The sequence below is a fragment of the Sarcophilus harrisii genome, chromosome 1 (assembly GCF_902635505.1).
Source record: "Sarcophilus harrisii chromosome 1, mSarHar1.11, whole genome shotgun sequence".
Taxonomy (NCBI): Eukaryota; Metazoa; Chordata; class Mammalia; order Dasyuromorphia; family Dasyuridae; genus Sarcophilus; species Sarcophilus harrisii.
This window is the reverse complement of record NC_045426.1, coordinates 354,110,855-354,126,947: the sequence shown is the minus strand read 5'-3', so window position 1 is coordinate 354,126,947 and position 16,093 is coordinate 354,110,855.

The window sequence follows — 16,093 nt, the reverse complement described above, 5'->3', positions numbered from 1 at the left end:
CAGGTAGAAACATCATTCATTAGTTATTGTTCTCTAATGTTTACTCTCTCTGAGTTACAGCTTCACAAGCCTTGTTCAGAGTTGCTACAGCATCTACTCCACTTGGCCCCAGAATCACAACATCACTATGAACTAAACCATGACTGCCATTAAACACTGAATTCAGATTCCAGCTGTTCTTATGGTGCAAGAATGTTTTCCGATACCATTGAAACAGCTGGAAGGTGAGGAGAGTGCCACTTTGTGGGTAGTTCCCAAGATTTAGCCACAAGTACATAAATTGGAATTCTTCATTGGGACAGGAAATGAGAAATGTAGAGGTTCTTGACATCATCATTTTACTCTATGTCATTTGGGTCTTATGCACCCTTTCACCCTCTGAAGTTCCTATAAACTGTCACCTCCTTGAGGTCAAGGGTTATTTTCATTTTTATTTTATTTTTAAATCCCTATCACATAATACATTGCCTGGCACATAGTAGGCACTTAATAAGTGCTGATAGACAGTGAGGTGGTGAAGCAGAGTACCAGGACTACAATTAGGAAGACTATTCTAGTTGGATTCAAATCCAGCATCTTTTATTTACTAGCTGTGTGACCTTGGGCAAGTCACTTAACCTTATTTCTCATCCATAAAATGAGCTGGAGAAGGAGATGACAAACCATTCCAGTATCATTGCCAAGAAAACCTCAAAAAGGGGTCATGAAGAGTTGAAAACAACCAAAAAAATGACCAAACAACAAAATCAAAAGCTAACTAGAGTCTTTTGAATTGAAGTCCTTTGACTCTTTCCCTTTTAGTGGAAGATCAGAGGCATTCCCTTTAAGGTATTAATTAATTTTTCTCTTTTATTACTTTTAAGAGTTTATTCTGGACTTCTATAAGTCATTAATAAAGTCAAAAATAAATAAATACATGGACATCAAAAGGAGTTTTGCTAAGAGAAATGTGAAAGGATAGCAGAAAGCCCTGTTTTGCACAGGAGTCCCTGGCATAAATATAACCCACAAAGAGATAGCTCTTGGTTTAAAGTCATAGTATCTCCTATTCACATGGATAGTCCTCCTCTCATCCCCAGAAAGAAAAGATAGCTGAAGGTTAAGATTGGTTAGTTAGTAGGACTAGGTACCATTTTAATAATAGCCGCAAGTGGTAGAAATTTAAATAGGGGGAATGCAAAGTAAAGGCTAAAGAGAGTGGTGTTTCCTTATCTAGTGACAGTATGTTGCAATTGCTTTTTGCAACTTAAGGCAAAAGTACAACTCTTGCCTAAATTAGCCAGGAAACTACTCTACCCTTACACTATCCCATCCAAATCACTTCATTTCAGCCACAAAAAGGTGGCTGATGCTTTTTATTTCTACTTTCTTCTTTCAGTTAGAACAGAATTGTTTCTATTTCTTATAAATCTCAACCACATTTCATCTCCAAGGCAGCTGTCCCTTTTTTCAGCATCACCATCACTGGCATCAGCACTGTAATCACCATCCTCATCATTCTTTATCCTAAAGTTGATAAAATCTCATGTGACAATAATATGTTCAGAATGGAACTTCTTACAATAAAGTTGCAAATTACATTCTACTCAGATCCATTATGCCTCTATAGGAAGAATATAGAGCCATTAAATTGATGACATTGTATTTGCCATCTTTATTTCAGTCCACATAACTGAATCATTGGCTTATCTCACTGAGATTTCTATCGCTTAAGCAGCTATTTGTGTTACCATTGAGTCTAAGATACAAGACTATTTTTTCATCCTTGGTTTGTGACTTGCTCTTTGCCACATCCCCTAATGAATTATAATCAGTATACTCAGGACCATCTACCATCTCATCTCCTACCTTCCATAGACAGCTCTATCATGACATCCCAGAAGCATTCTACATACCATTCTCTCCATTGCATGATTGCATGACTGATAGTTTCTCCTTTTATTCTTCACAGAGCAACATTCCAATGCTTAGATCATGGGAAATGGCACTGTAGAGTTACACATTTCTGCTACCTCATCACCATATATCTTTCACCATCATTATTGTTCAAGGTCACACAATTTTATAAATTATATGGAAATCATAGAAGAAAATCTATGGAATATCAAGCTATAAAGGACTTAGAAATCATCTAGAAATCCTCACTTCATAGATGACAACAATGAGATTGAGGGAACTGATGAGCTATTAAGTGGCATAGATAATATTTTAACCCAGATATTCAGACTCCAAATTTTCCTACTTTACCATGTTATTTTGTAGTACAAATGAGAATTCCTGTAGAATTTCAGGGACATGGGAGAAGAGTTCCATGCAGGTAATTGAATTTATAAATGGAATGACGACAGAGGAAAGGCTAAATATGAATCTTAAATGACTAAAGTGTAGGTAGAATATTAATGCAAAGCCATTTCTATGTGTGGTGTGGGTGGGTGGGTAAATGGGTCAACTTGTGGAGGGAAAAGAGGACATGAATCCACAATGAGTATGGCACATCTTCAGAAGAAGTTAAGGAGGGAAAACAGTCCTGTGTTTGGATCACATATATGGAGCCAGATTATGGGAGAACAATAAAATCCAAGTTGAGGAGTTTTAGATTTAACAAAGCAAGCAATAGAGGAGTCATTTGTGGCTTTGTAATATGATGAAAGCAGTGTGGGATGAAGCTTAGAATAAAGGAGAGAGCTTATTCCAGGTAGGGAGGAGAGCATAGACAAAAACTTGGAACTTAAAATGAATATGGCACATGAGAGGGCAAGTGAGGAGACCAATCTTGCTTGAGTAAAGGATATATTTGGAGGACTTGTGGGAAATAAAGCAAAAGAGATAGAACTGGACCAAATTACTGAGAGTGCTGAAAACAAAAGTGATGGATTTGTATTTTTTTCCTAAGCAAGTGAAATCCACCAGAGGTTTTTGAGCTGAGGAGAGACTGATGGAGTCTACATGATGTGGCTGAGAATAAGATATATTAGAAGGGAAAAGAGACTGAAATCAGGGAGAACAATTTGAAACCAGTAGCATTGTGTTGGTAATATGATAAATGAGTGAACTGGGACAACGACTAGGAGAGTAGATTAAAAATATGAAAAGGACATTTTAAAGGAAGGATTTACAAGATTTAGTGACTAAATGAATGCAAATGAAACAGAAAAAAATTTCAAAGATTCCCAGGTTTTATTGAGAGTACCTAGGGGAATCATAGTGCCATTTCTAAAAATAGGGAAGTTAAGAAAAAAAGCCAGAGGTTAGAGAGGAAAAATGTCATATTTTTTCAAAACATGTTGAATTAAAAACCAGATGGGGACAGTCAAGTGGATGTCCTGCAATAATGATAATCCTCATATAAATATAAATAATGCTACTGTTAACAAAAAAAATCTTAAAACAGTCCTGAGAAGAAAGCAACACAAAGCTTAACTCCATTTTACACCTAAGGAAACTGAGACTCACAGGATTATAAATGTGGACATGAAAAGTACCTTAGAGAGCATTTGACAAATTAAGAAAATAATGCCCAGAGGATACCTATGGCAGAAAAGATAAATGACTAGTTTGAAGTTACACACCCAATAAGTGGCAAAAACAGGACATGGAACCTATATTTTTCAACTCTCCTCCTCTCCCCAAATTCAGATAAAAATCCATCACACCACACTGCTAATATAGGCATTTAGCAATTCAAGCCTAGAATGCAGGTAAGAAATCAGTAAGCAATACTGAGAGCAGCTCATTTTAAAGTTTACAAATTTTTTATAATAAATTCGGGACCTAAATGGTGCAAGTGTTATTATCTCCATTTTATAGATTAGGGATTAAGATTCAATGAGTTTAAGTAACTCATAACTACTTGGCTATAGGGAATTCCAACTGAATTCTGCTAATTTCAAGCCTAATCCATTACACCGTGAAGAACTGAGATCATTAAACCTGTCACACAGATTAATTTCACCATGTTAAAAAACACAGCAACATATAAATTGGTGAGCAGCTGGATGGCACAGTGGATAGAGCATTGGGCACAGATAAGGAATACAACCTCAGACATTTAGCAATTTTTTGACCTTAGCAAAATTTACCTACTTGCCTCAACTGTGAGAATAATAACATCACTTACCTCATAATGACATAGCACAATGCCTGGCACAAAATAGGTGCCATGTAAATTATTATTTTTTTATTATTGTTATAATTATTGAAGAGCCAAAGAATAAGCCCTGGAGCATGCTTACAATTGTCCGGTTGAGGGAAGGAAGAGGAGTCAATAAAAGAGACAAAGTCTCAACACTAATGTTCAATTAAAAAAGAGAAAGTGATCATCAGATCACCGATTCAAAAATAGAAGAAACCTTTGACTCCCTCTGATCTAACCCCTTGATTTTTGCAGATATGAAAAAATGACTTGCTCAAGATCATAAAGGCAATAAAGTGCCATTAGCAGGGTTTGAATACAAATCCTTTGACATTATTCTTTTCATTATATGACTCTGGCACTGCAAAAGAGCTAGCTATTTGAAAAAATATAAAGAGGAGGGAAGGGAAGGGAAGGGGAGAGGGTAGGAAAGAAAAGGGGAAGAGGAGAGAGAGGGAAGGGGAAGGAAGAGGAGGCTCTGAAAATGAAATGTGTGAAAATGAATTTATTTATATAACTATCATTCATGCCACATTTTGGGGGGGAAAGGAAAATTTTTTTTCTAAAATGTACATACTATTCCAGAGTCTTTTCTTCTTTTTAAAAATGTCATTCATCAAACAACTGTTTAAGGAATTAAGCTCCCCAAGTTCCTTTTTCTTGCTATGTCTGCTCCTGGTATTCAAGTTTAAGTAAGTTTCTGGTTATGTGAGATCACTTCTTTTGTCTTTGTAGCAATTATAAAAATTAACAAAAACCCAGGAATAGTCAAATATCCTAAAGATAAGATTTTTCTGGCATATGCTAGCGGTGGGTAGCAAAGATTTTTCATATTATTAAAGGTGAACTCTAAATGATATGGAAATATACTTAGGGTTTTATTAAGAATATAGGTTTCATTAGCTATTGTATTGCAATTTTGCTTAATTAGTCCCTGATAATTAATGTTGTGAGGATAATAGAGAACATAGTGGTATATAAAATCCCATAAAAAGCAATGTCTTTGATAGTTATGATTATATTCTTTTTGTTATTAAAGATACAATTAAAAGAATTTGTGATTTTCCCCTTTTGTATAAGTGTTAAATATAATATCTGATGCTCATATCTTCTATAGCCAGCAATCTATAATTAGTTGTATTTTAAAAGAAATTGTGTTTACATACTGAACTGCAAACTAAAAAAAAAAACTTCATTAAAAGTTAGTTTGTTTTGTCTATCTGAGTAGAAACATCAGCATGAAACTCCTATTTTTTATTTAATATTGAAATGCTCCTAAAATGACTCTAACTGAAAGTATTAGGAAGATCAGGAATGGTTATCTAAATGACAAAGAGAAGACAGAATGGGTCTATTTCTTTTTTTTTAATCCATGTGTATTTACATCCTATCACTACTGCAGATGCTCACTGAGTGTCAAGTGTCTAGATGATGGTGATGGCAATGATGACAACAGGTAACACTCACATTGAGTTCTCTAAGGCTTGAATACACAAATGTTCTGAAGCCACCTCAAAAAATGAGAGTTAGTTGTTAAATTATCAGTGTGAACATATGCACCTCAGAATTTGGCAAACTCTAAAAATCAGAGATTGGTTTATTGTTTTATTCATTGTCCAGACTACAGAAAATAATGGAGAAAATGTTAATAATGAAAATTAAACTTAAAAGTGCACCATTGGTACATTTTTTGGAGTGCAAGTTAGTAAACATTTACCAGTACACCTTTGTTTGCACAGCGCTTTACATATGGTGTATCATTTGATCAGAATACACATAAGCTCACTGACAAAATGTAACAGGCTAATAGGTGAATAGGGAGTTGGTATGCAAGATAAGTTAGAGAAGACCTAACTCTTCTTGATGAATTCAAGTCACCTGGATCAAATGAACTACATCATTAGGTACTGAAAGAACTGGAAGATGAGACTGATGAGCCATTGTCAATGATCTTTTAAAGGTCATACAGAACAGGAGAGATGCCATAGGCCTGGAGAAGGGCAAATGTTATCCTTTTTTTTTCCAATAAAAGGAGTCTGCAAACTATGAGCCAGTAAGTTTGGCTTCAATTCCCAGTAAAGTTCTATAACATATTATCAAAGGAATGATGATTAAATCTAAAAGAAGAAGAGGAAAAGGAAAAGGAAGAGGAGGAGGAGGAGGAGAAAGAAGAACTAGAAGAAGAAGCAAAAGAAGAGAGAAAGAAAAAAAGAAAGAAAGAGAGAGAGAAAGAGAGAAAGAAAGAGAAAGAGGGAGGAAAAGGAGGGAGAAGGAGGGAGAGGGAGGGAGAAGGAGGGAGAGAGGGAGGGAGAAGGAGGGAGAGAGGAAGGAAGGAAGGAAGGAACGAAGGAAGGAAGGAAGGAAGGAAGGAAGGAAGGAAGGAAGGAAGGAAGGAAGGAAAAGAATTGCTCAATGGCAACACAACAAGTAGTCTCTTGTGGATGAGGAAAGACATTCATAAGGTGACCAAGATATGTAAAGGGTCATGTACAAATCAGTTGAAAGAACTGGAAATGTTTATCCTGAGACAAGGCAGATTTCTTGTATTTTAAATACTCTATACCATGCTGTATCTCATAGTAATGGGTTTGCCCTCATTGATGGTCATCCAAAGACTGAATGACTACTTTGCTGAATATGCTGCTATGAGAATTTTTGTTTTGATATGAAATAGACTTGGTCTAGTCTAATTAATTTTTCCTTCTATGTTTTCATCCATGCCATTTCCACTTCACCTACAAGCACTGATCGGGACTACTATAATAGTCAGCATTTATGTACATCTATTGTCTCTCCTTTCAGGTAAATACTGCTGTTATTCCCATAATACAGGTGAAGATACTTGAGAGTCAATGAAAGTAAGTGATTTATCCAGTCTTAAACATCTAGAAAACATTAGATTGCATGATAACCATATGGTACTTAAATTGTCCATGATAGTCAAAATAGCTCAGCATAAAAATAATCTTTCAAAGACTATCTTTTTTTTTCTTTCAAAAGTTTTTTAATCTTTCCTGTTTCATCCTTATAAATCATCAAACTGGCTTTGCATAGTAGTCTGTCCCTAAGCTCTTTTGAGTTTCCTCCCCTTTTCACTACTTTTCATTCTTTTTCAAGGCAATATTAATCAACAATATTCTACAATCTTGTTTTATAAAACTTTAGAAATTGACTTCTAGACCAGCTACCATGTCTCTTGGTATTGCTGACCAAGGTCTTTTAAGGATTCTGATTATGTCATTTGATTAGCATTAGCCAAACTTCTATATGAAAATCTCATAATCATTGTTGTTCTTTTTCTCTATACATTCCCCATCTTTTAGCAACACAACTCATCCAAAAAGGTTAGGTTAGAGTTGTTTTAATTACACAACAAAAATTTCCCTCATTTTTAATTCTTTCTTCTTTTGTTTTTGACTGATGCGCTAATAGACTGTACACACCAGTAACTGTTCATTTTCTATCTATTAAAATATGAACAAGTTTATATTTTCTTGTGTTATGTGGTGTTTGTAATACTCAGCACCATCATTCCTTTGGGATGGGGTAGATTTGTAGAGTATAAATGTAAAGCCTTTGTTTGGTTGGCAGAGCTTAGATCTCTCCCATTCCTTATTCCTGAATCATATTTTCCAAGTGTTTTCCCACCATCCTGACTTATACACAGCTTTGCATTGAAGTCTCACAATACCAAGGTGCAGGTTGATTTAATTAGGAAAGACTTATTGTATTTTTCATGAAAGTTCTCTCCCCCTTCACCCTTTTCAACAGATGCTTCAACATTATTTTCATGGAGGCCTTTTTTTTGGAGGGGGATACTTATGAGTACTGTAGTATGAGATGACCAAATGGCCAATTGTTATCAGATATAGTTAATTCTATTATAATTCAATATATATATATATATATATATATATATATATATATATATTCTTAAATATCACCTTCCTATGCAAAATTGTGCAACAAAAAACAATTAGGATACTGGAGAAAAACTTCATCACTGATATATAAAAATAAAAGCCAAAAACTCATTTTAAAAAAAATAACATGGTTTTTTATTTGTTAAAAGGTTGAGAAATACATGAATATTATAATAGAGTGCCAGTGCCAGTGCAAGTGGCAACTGCTGTTCAATCTAAAGGGGAACCAACCTGGTGAAGCTGATGGCTACATTATGCTAGAGGGTTGTCTTACAGGGCAGTAATTCTGGGAAGTATAACCAGGACCAGAAAAGAAGGTAGGAGGATAGTCTGTGAGTTTGGACCAGCCCTTCTCTGCTCACACCATCTACTATGCTAGAAAACATACAATAAATATGGAATTTTACCTTGAAAAAAATCTTAAGTGTGCTTATGAAAACAGACATGAGAAAGGCTGCAGTTTGTGATTTATTGTGAAGTAAATAATTATACATCCATCCTTGCAAAGTAATACAATGCAGTGAACTGGGGATGCTGCTACATATCTGAGATGTTTGCCTGAGTTTGTTTTATGCTCAATTCAGCTAGTTGCAGGTTTCTGTTTCTCCATGATGAAATCTTGCAGAAGTAAATTCAAAATTCTAATTATTCCCTAATATGTCAATGGCATTGGAATAAATTCATGTTTTCCAAACAAGCATCATAGTGAACTGAGTTACAATTTGTTAGGTGCCTGGTTATATAAAGTATAAGATTAAATAGTAATTAAAATTAAATAGGAATACAGGTGTACTCAGGAGGCATATTGTCTAGCTAGGGAGCCCATACAGGAAATCATAAGGCAACATTTAAGAATTAAATTATGCATCTTAAAATGGGGAAATGAAAACTGAGGTTTCTTGCAAAGGTGTAGAAGTAAGAAAGGGCAGGTTCCTGTTCACAAGCTTCCTCCCAGCACAAACTTCTCTTCTAATTACTTATACCTTTCTCATGGACTTGCTTCTGTTCTTCCCTAGCTTCAAATGCAGCATTGTAGCTACTATTTTTTTTTCCTGTGGAGGAGATGAGGAGGGGGTGAAAAGAAACCTTCCTCTTGCAGGTGCAAATATGGTGTTCTGTAAAATCTCATTAATACCTCAGAGTTTCACGGTGGCTGGAAACACCTCTCCCTTCATTAAAACCAGACATTCAGCACTTTTTTCATAATGGTTTTCATTTAGTCCCTCTCTAACTAGATGCATGCCTTTTTACAGGCCAATCTCTCCACCTGGAATTCCCTAGCTTCTGTTTCTCTAAATGTCCAAATACTTCCCAGCTAAAATTTCATCCCTTCCATGAAGACATTCCTGCCTAATTACACTTATCTTCTTCTAAGCACATTGTATTTATAATGTGCAATGCCTCTGGTGTTTCATGATGTACCACTCAGTTAAACACCTAATAGTTCCTATGTAACTTCTGGGCTGCTTGGCTCCTCAAACAAGATCCTAAACTTTGTTGTATTTTTCCATTGCAATATAATGTTATCTATGCATATAGTAGGTGCTCCAAACATATTAATTAAATGAATGAATGTAAAGTACTAAGAACTAGGAAAGTGAACTAACTATTCCTCCAGAAAGCTAACCGCTAATGCCATCACAGGCATTTATTGACTAAGGAGGACACAGCATTATGGGAAGAGGGCAGCATCTCAATAGTATGAATGGAGATGGGATTCAGTTCAATCCAACAAGCATTTTTAAGCAGTGTCTGCCACCAGAGTTACAAAGGCATGAATGAAACAATCCCTGAACCTGAAGGAACTTAGATTTGGGGAAAGAAAAGGGAGAAAAGGGAACATGTACATAAGAACTCTTAACAGTGAAGCACATACAAACTGGGCTGCAGTTCTAATAAAATCTATGCTAGAACCCATTGGGGTGCACTAATGGGGATACACCCCATTATCCTTGAATTAAGGGGCACCCCTGCAGAAAGGTAAAACTCAATCTGGAGGTAGGGGAGGAAAGTGAAAGAGAACCAAATCCCAGGAGTTTCTTTTCTTAGATTTTGCTAAATATTTACTATATGACCACATAACCTGAGCATTTATACTGAGGTGCTCAAGCACCATGCTGATTCAAGCAATGGAATTTGTAGCTATTTTAGAAATCCATTTCAACTGGCCTGATGCATATTATAAGGCTTCCCTCCCTTCCAATGGGTTTACTTTCTTAATTCTGTTCCACTCAAACTATCAGGGAATGAACTAAAATAACTTCCATAAGTAAAACCATATTGTGATATCATCTGGAGTTTCCTCTAAGATGTGGGTATCATAGATTGAGAGTTGGAAGAGATATCAAGGACCAATTAGTCCAACACCTCATTTTACAGATGAAGAAACTAGGATCTAGGAAGGTAAACTAATATGCCCAAGCTCATGCATGAGATGATGAGATTTGAACTCAAGTTATCTAGACCCAATATTCTAGTATACTTTCTCTCTCTCTCTCTCTCTTCTTGTCTTCCTCCTCCTCCTCTCCCTCTCTCTCCATACTGACTCCTGATTAATGGTGATCAATATATTTTGTTCTTAGAATACCTAAAGACCTGGCACTGATATTTATGTTTGAAAAGAAAGGAAAGGGAAGGGAAGAAGAGGGAAGGGAAAACCCTATAGGATTCACATCATGAGATTAGTTGGAATTATTGGGAGCAGACCTATGAGAATCAACCTCAGTAATAAATTAAGGATAAAGAGTTTGGATGTAGCCCACTGAAGTCTTCTCTTAAAACAAGACTGAGAAGGAAGAATTAGTGAAGTCAAGAGAACTGAGAGAGTTCAGAATGAACCTGATTTACATTCCAGGGCATTCCAGGGATAACTCCAACTATGAAATCTTTAAGATGTCCTATCACTTTATACATATCTCTTGCATTTGTTATTTTTACCCTTGCATATACTCAGTTGGACTAAAATTTCCTTGGAAAAGCTCCACAGGGCTAAGGACTTGCTTCAGAAACAAGATGGTAAAGAAGAAACTGTGAGACTGTGCTCCCAGCTCCCAGTAGGGGCCAGGTCCAATGAAAAGGGAGCCCGGTCAAAGGCAATAAATGACAGCAGCTGGAAAAGATTAGACAAATCAACCTGATTTTGTTATGACAGAGAAAAGTGAAGAGAAAGAAACTATCCACAGAGAAGTAAGGAATGGATAAGAAAGAAAGGTCCTTTTGGTGTAAAAGGACTTATACCACCAGGGAACTTGTAGAAGATAGTGTAGTGTGGATTCACATTCAGGAATGTGCTGGACTAGATTACTCTTTAGGTCCCCACTGCATCTGAGATGCTATTCAGACCAATCAATTAATAAATAGATATTTATTAAGCCATCATTATAAGCCAAGGCAAGAGATATGTCTTGTCTTGGAGATAGGAGACATGTAGAAAACACAAAAAGCAGAACCAAGGTACCTACATTCAAGCAAAGAAACAAAAAATGCACATGCAAGTATGTGCAGAATACACATAAGGTAAATACAATAGAATTGAGGCAGGAGTCACAAGTAGCTGATGAGATCAGAAAATCTTCTAAAAGGTTTTGAAGCTTCTGAGCCTTGAAGGAAGCTAGGGATTCTAGAGGTGGAGTGAGCATGTAAGGCACTCTCTCATGGCAGGCAACCTGTCTGAAAATGTGGGATAGTCCTAATGCAAAAAGAACAGCAAGAGGGTTGATTTGGCTGGACCTACAGAGCCCATGAAGGGGAAACATGCTTGACTTTTCTACAGAATTCGATATGCTCCAGATTGTGAAGGACTTTATATAACAAACAGAAGAGTTTTTATTTTATTCTAGAGGCAAAGTGAGCCATTGGAGGATCTTGAGGCAGAGAATAAAATGGTCATACTTATACTCTAGAAATATCACTTTGGTAGCTGTATGAAAGAAGGCTAGGAGAAGGAGAGAATAGGAGAGTGAACAGGACTTCCAAGCTGAAAAAGACCTTATTTTATTAATGAGAAAATTTATAAGGCTATGGTTTTTCTAAATTTACAAAGATAAGAGGCAGAGCTGAGACTCAAACTTGGGTCTTTTGCCGCCATGTTTTGTGTTCATTCCATTGCACCAAAGCTGCCATTACACTGAGATTGTGCAACCTCAGTCAGCAGGATGCTCCACCATTCTGCTTGTCCCACAAACATGTTGTGGTCTTGGCGCCAAAATCTCCCCAGATTCAATCCCTGATTAGTTTGTTCAGTTCAGGATCAAGGGTTTTCAATGGCTCCTACATGAGTAAATAGCAACACTGCTTAAATACCACTAATAGGATTGTTTACTTGCCTGTGGATCTCAAAGCAATTTTCTTGTCATCATTATATGATCTTACAGTGTTGAGGGCAAACAAGCACGTCCCCATTTTACATATGTAGCTACTAAACCTGGGGCCCATTTCTGTTATTGCTTTCTGCCCCACAGAGCTGATGGGAAGATGGGGAGCTTTTGACAAAGCAGTGGGAGTACAAGCTGAAACTTAACACAGCAGGGGAATGAACAAGAGGTTAAGTGAGTTTCTGGAGGTGGTGACTGACTTGTGGGTCTCACTAGGGACCTCAAAAAAGAATGCCTTAGCCCCAGCTGAAGCTCCAGCTTCAGCAGGGCTATTCCTAATACAAAGCAGATCAGAGGGTGGTCCCCAGGGCTGGCGCAGCAAAATTAATTCAACCAATGTGGATTGGATATTTTTTTGCTATGTAGATGACTGTGACAGGTACTGGGAAAATCAGAAGTGATGGAATTTTATATCATTTCTATCTGATTGGTTGATGGAAGATAATCTTTCCAGGAGGAATCATTCTTTAGCTAGGGAGCACCATGGACAGAACACAAGGCTTCAACCAACCTCAGCCATTTGCTAGCTATGTGGCCCTGAGCAAGTCCCTTAAACTCTGCCTTAATTTTCTCACCTATAACATAGCATTTATCTTCCAATGCACCTTTCACATAGTAAGTATTGTCTAAATGTCTATTCTCTCAATATGCTCCCCTCCACTTCAGTGCTCAGAAAAGCAATTCTACTGCCCATATACACATACAGACCCTCTACCAATACCAAGTCATTAAGAGATTTATACTATTGATACCTTTCATGATGTCCTTTGATGAGATTTATTTTCTTTCTCAAGGCTTCCTTTAATCTGATTTCGCCTTGGTCAAGGTGCTAGGGAAGAAGGAGTTGAATGCACAATAATGTGTGTGCCACATTCCTCCTGCAGACACATCTGAATCTCATGGATGTAGAGGTGAAAAGGACTTCAGAGGTCTAGTTCAACCCTTATTTTTACATATAAGGAAACAGAAGCTCAGAAAGATGAAATTTCTTGCCCTTGGTCACACAGCTAATAACTATCAGAAGAGGAAGATCCTCCTCTTCCCTACGTCCTTCCTGAGTTTTCTTGACTATAGCCTAATACTCTTTTCTCCAGATCTTGCCGTCTATTAAATCCCACATACAGAGTCAGACTGTTAGAGCTGGAATGGGCTTTAGAAGATTGTCTGGTTCAAACCCCTCATTTTATAGATAGGAAACTGAGTTCAGAGAAGTGAAATAAATAGCCCAAATTATTAAGTGACAAAGCTAGCACTTACTTAAACCATATCTCCAAATTCTTCATGCAACTTTCCCTACAACTCTTACTCTGCTTTGACTAATATGCCTCAAATTTATCAGAAAACTTTACAGGAGTTTCTCCTTTAATCTGTCACATCCTAACTTGGATTATACTTATTTCTACTACTTTGAATTAGACTTATTTCAACATATATCATAAAAACCCCTATTAGATTATCATATATTAGGAAGAGGAAGAGAATAAGCATTTATATAGGGCCTACTATATGTTAGGCAAACTGTTGGGCATTGTTTACAAATACTAGCCCATTTGATCCTCATAATAATTCTGGGGAGAGGGGCAGCTAGGTGGTGCAGTGGACAGAACACTAGCCCTAAATTCAGGAGGATCTGAATTCAGATCTGATCTCAGACACCTAAGATTTACTAGTTGTGTGACCCTGGGAAAGTCATTTAACCCCAATTGCCTCAGAAAAACAAACAAACAAACAAACAAACAAACAAAAACAATCCTGGGAAGAGAGAAATAGATGCTTTTATTTACATTTGAGGGAAATGAGGTCAGCAGAGGTTTGACTTGCTCACAGTCATATAACTAGTAAATTGTCTGCTGTCAGATTAAAACTCACCTTCCTGATTTTAGATCCAGTATTCTAACCACAGTTGCATCCTATAAAATCCTTGAAAACAGAAATTGTGTTGGATTTTTTATCTTTACATGTCTAGTTCCTAGTATAGCACCAAGCTTGAGAAGTGGTTATTGAATGGAACAGAAATGGAATTAAATCAAATTGAATTAAAATGAAGGAAAAGCTAACAACTCTACAAAGATTTACCGCCCATAAAAGAACAGTTCCATTTCCATATCTTGAGTCCTAAGTTTAGGAGGGATTACATACCAAGAGAACTAATGCACCAAAGCTCCTTATGTCACACAAATGAATTTTCTGCATGTAAAGAATAAACAGGTCATTCCTTAAAAAAAGAAAAAAAATTAGTACTGCAAGTATTACATGAAGAACTCTGTAGATTGTTAATGAGCCCAGATTTCTCCATTTTTGAACTTAGATACATGTCCTAAGGTTCTTTTTTTTTCTTCAGACTGTCTTGAAGTAGATTCAATATTCATCACACACATACTTCTACATTTTGCTGTGAGAGTCAATATTTATTGCACATTTTTTCTGTATTTCTTAATGGAACATGTGTGTGATTATTGAATAAACATGAATGTATTGAGTTTTGCAACACTTCTACTCCCATAATTTGTTAGGGTTTTTTCACTCCTCTAACTCAAAACAGATTTATTTTTCTAATAAGGTTTTGCAACTTCTTAGTCCACAGTATCCACTAGATTTATTTCATTTTCAAAATATAAACTGCTGCACCTGGGCAGCGATTTTTTGATCACTCCAAATGGTTCATAATGGTTTCTAACACAAAGAAGCCGTGTATATGTATGTACACCAGATGTAAGTCCAGTTCATGCATTACATTTTTGGTTCAATATTTTTTGGTCTGTTTATTCCGTTTCAGTCTCTGACCACATTCTAAGGCTTTATTTTACTCTCCTTTGCACATCATACAAGTAAGCATTTAAGCTAAATAAGGGAGCCATTCAAAGTTAGTTCTCCAAGACATGTCTGCCCCAAAGGCTTATTATTGTTATTTCAATTACTATTTACCATGGAATAAACATTGCCATCATGCTCCTGGCTATGGAGAATAACTAAAAGATGGCACCATCTTTTTTCGGAGATACTTGCAGAGCATCCCCTATGTATTCTTTCAACATTAAAGCAGTTTTCCAATGAGAATCCAGAGAAGATCCATGAATCCAGAAAATATTCATGGAGATTACAGGGTTTTGTACAATCTTTAGGGGATTGATTCAGAGTGCCAACAGACTTATTGCTTGTGTTACTGATTTTATGCTGGTTTCCCTAGGTGGATGAGTGAGGGAGGACATTTCCCAATACCTGAAGCCTTAAGGATATCTTTTGTATAGTCTTTATTTGGATGGCGGGGCTTCTGTTTTTCTCCTTAGTTTTACTTATTTTTATATTTGGTGCCTTTTTTTAAATTGTTGTTCTTTTTTTAAAGAGAATATTTGATAGGGCTTTACATAATTTTATTTGAAAATTCCTTTTATGTTAGCTAATACATAATTGTGATGACTGATGAAAATTCTGTCAGTCAAGAAAGATAAAGTTTTGATATGATTCTGAAAATCTTTCAAAGAACCTATCTTATTTACATTTGTGGTTATGTATGTCTATATTAAAAAACTGATTAAATCATTGGCCTGATGTTTTGTTCTTTCTAAATGGGCCACTCCTAATTGGGTTGTTGTACCTTTGTTGGCAGTAATCAGCCAATGAGAAAATTTGAAAGAAAGATAGCAATCCCCTAAAAATTGTACAAA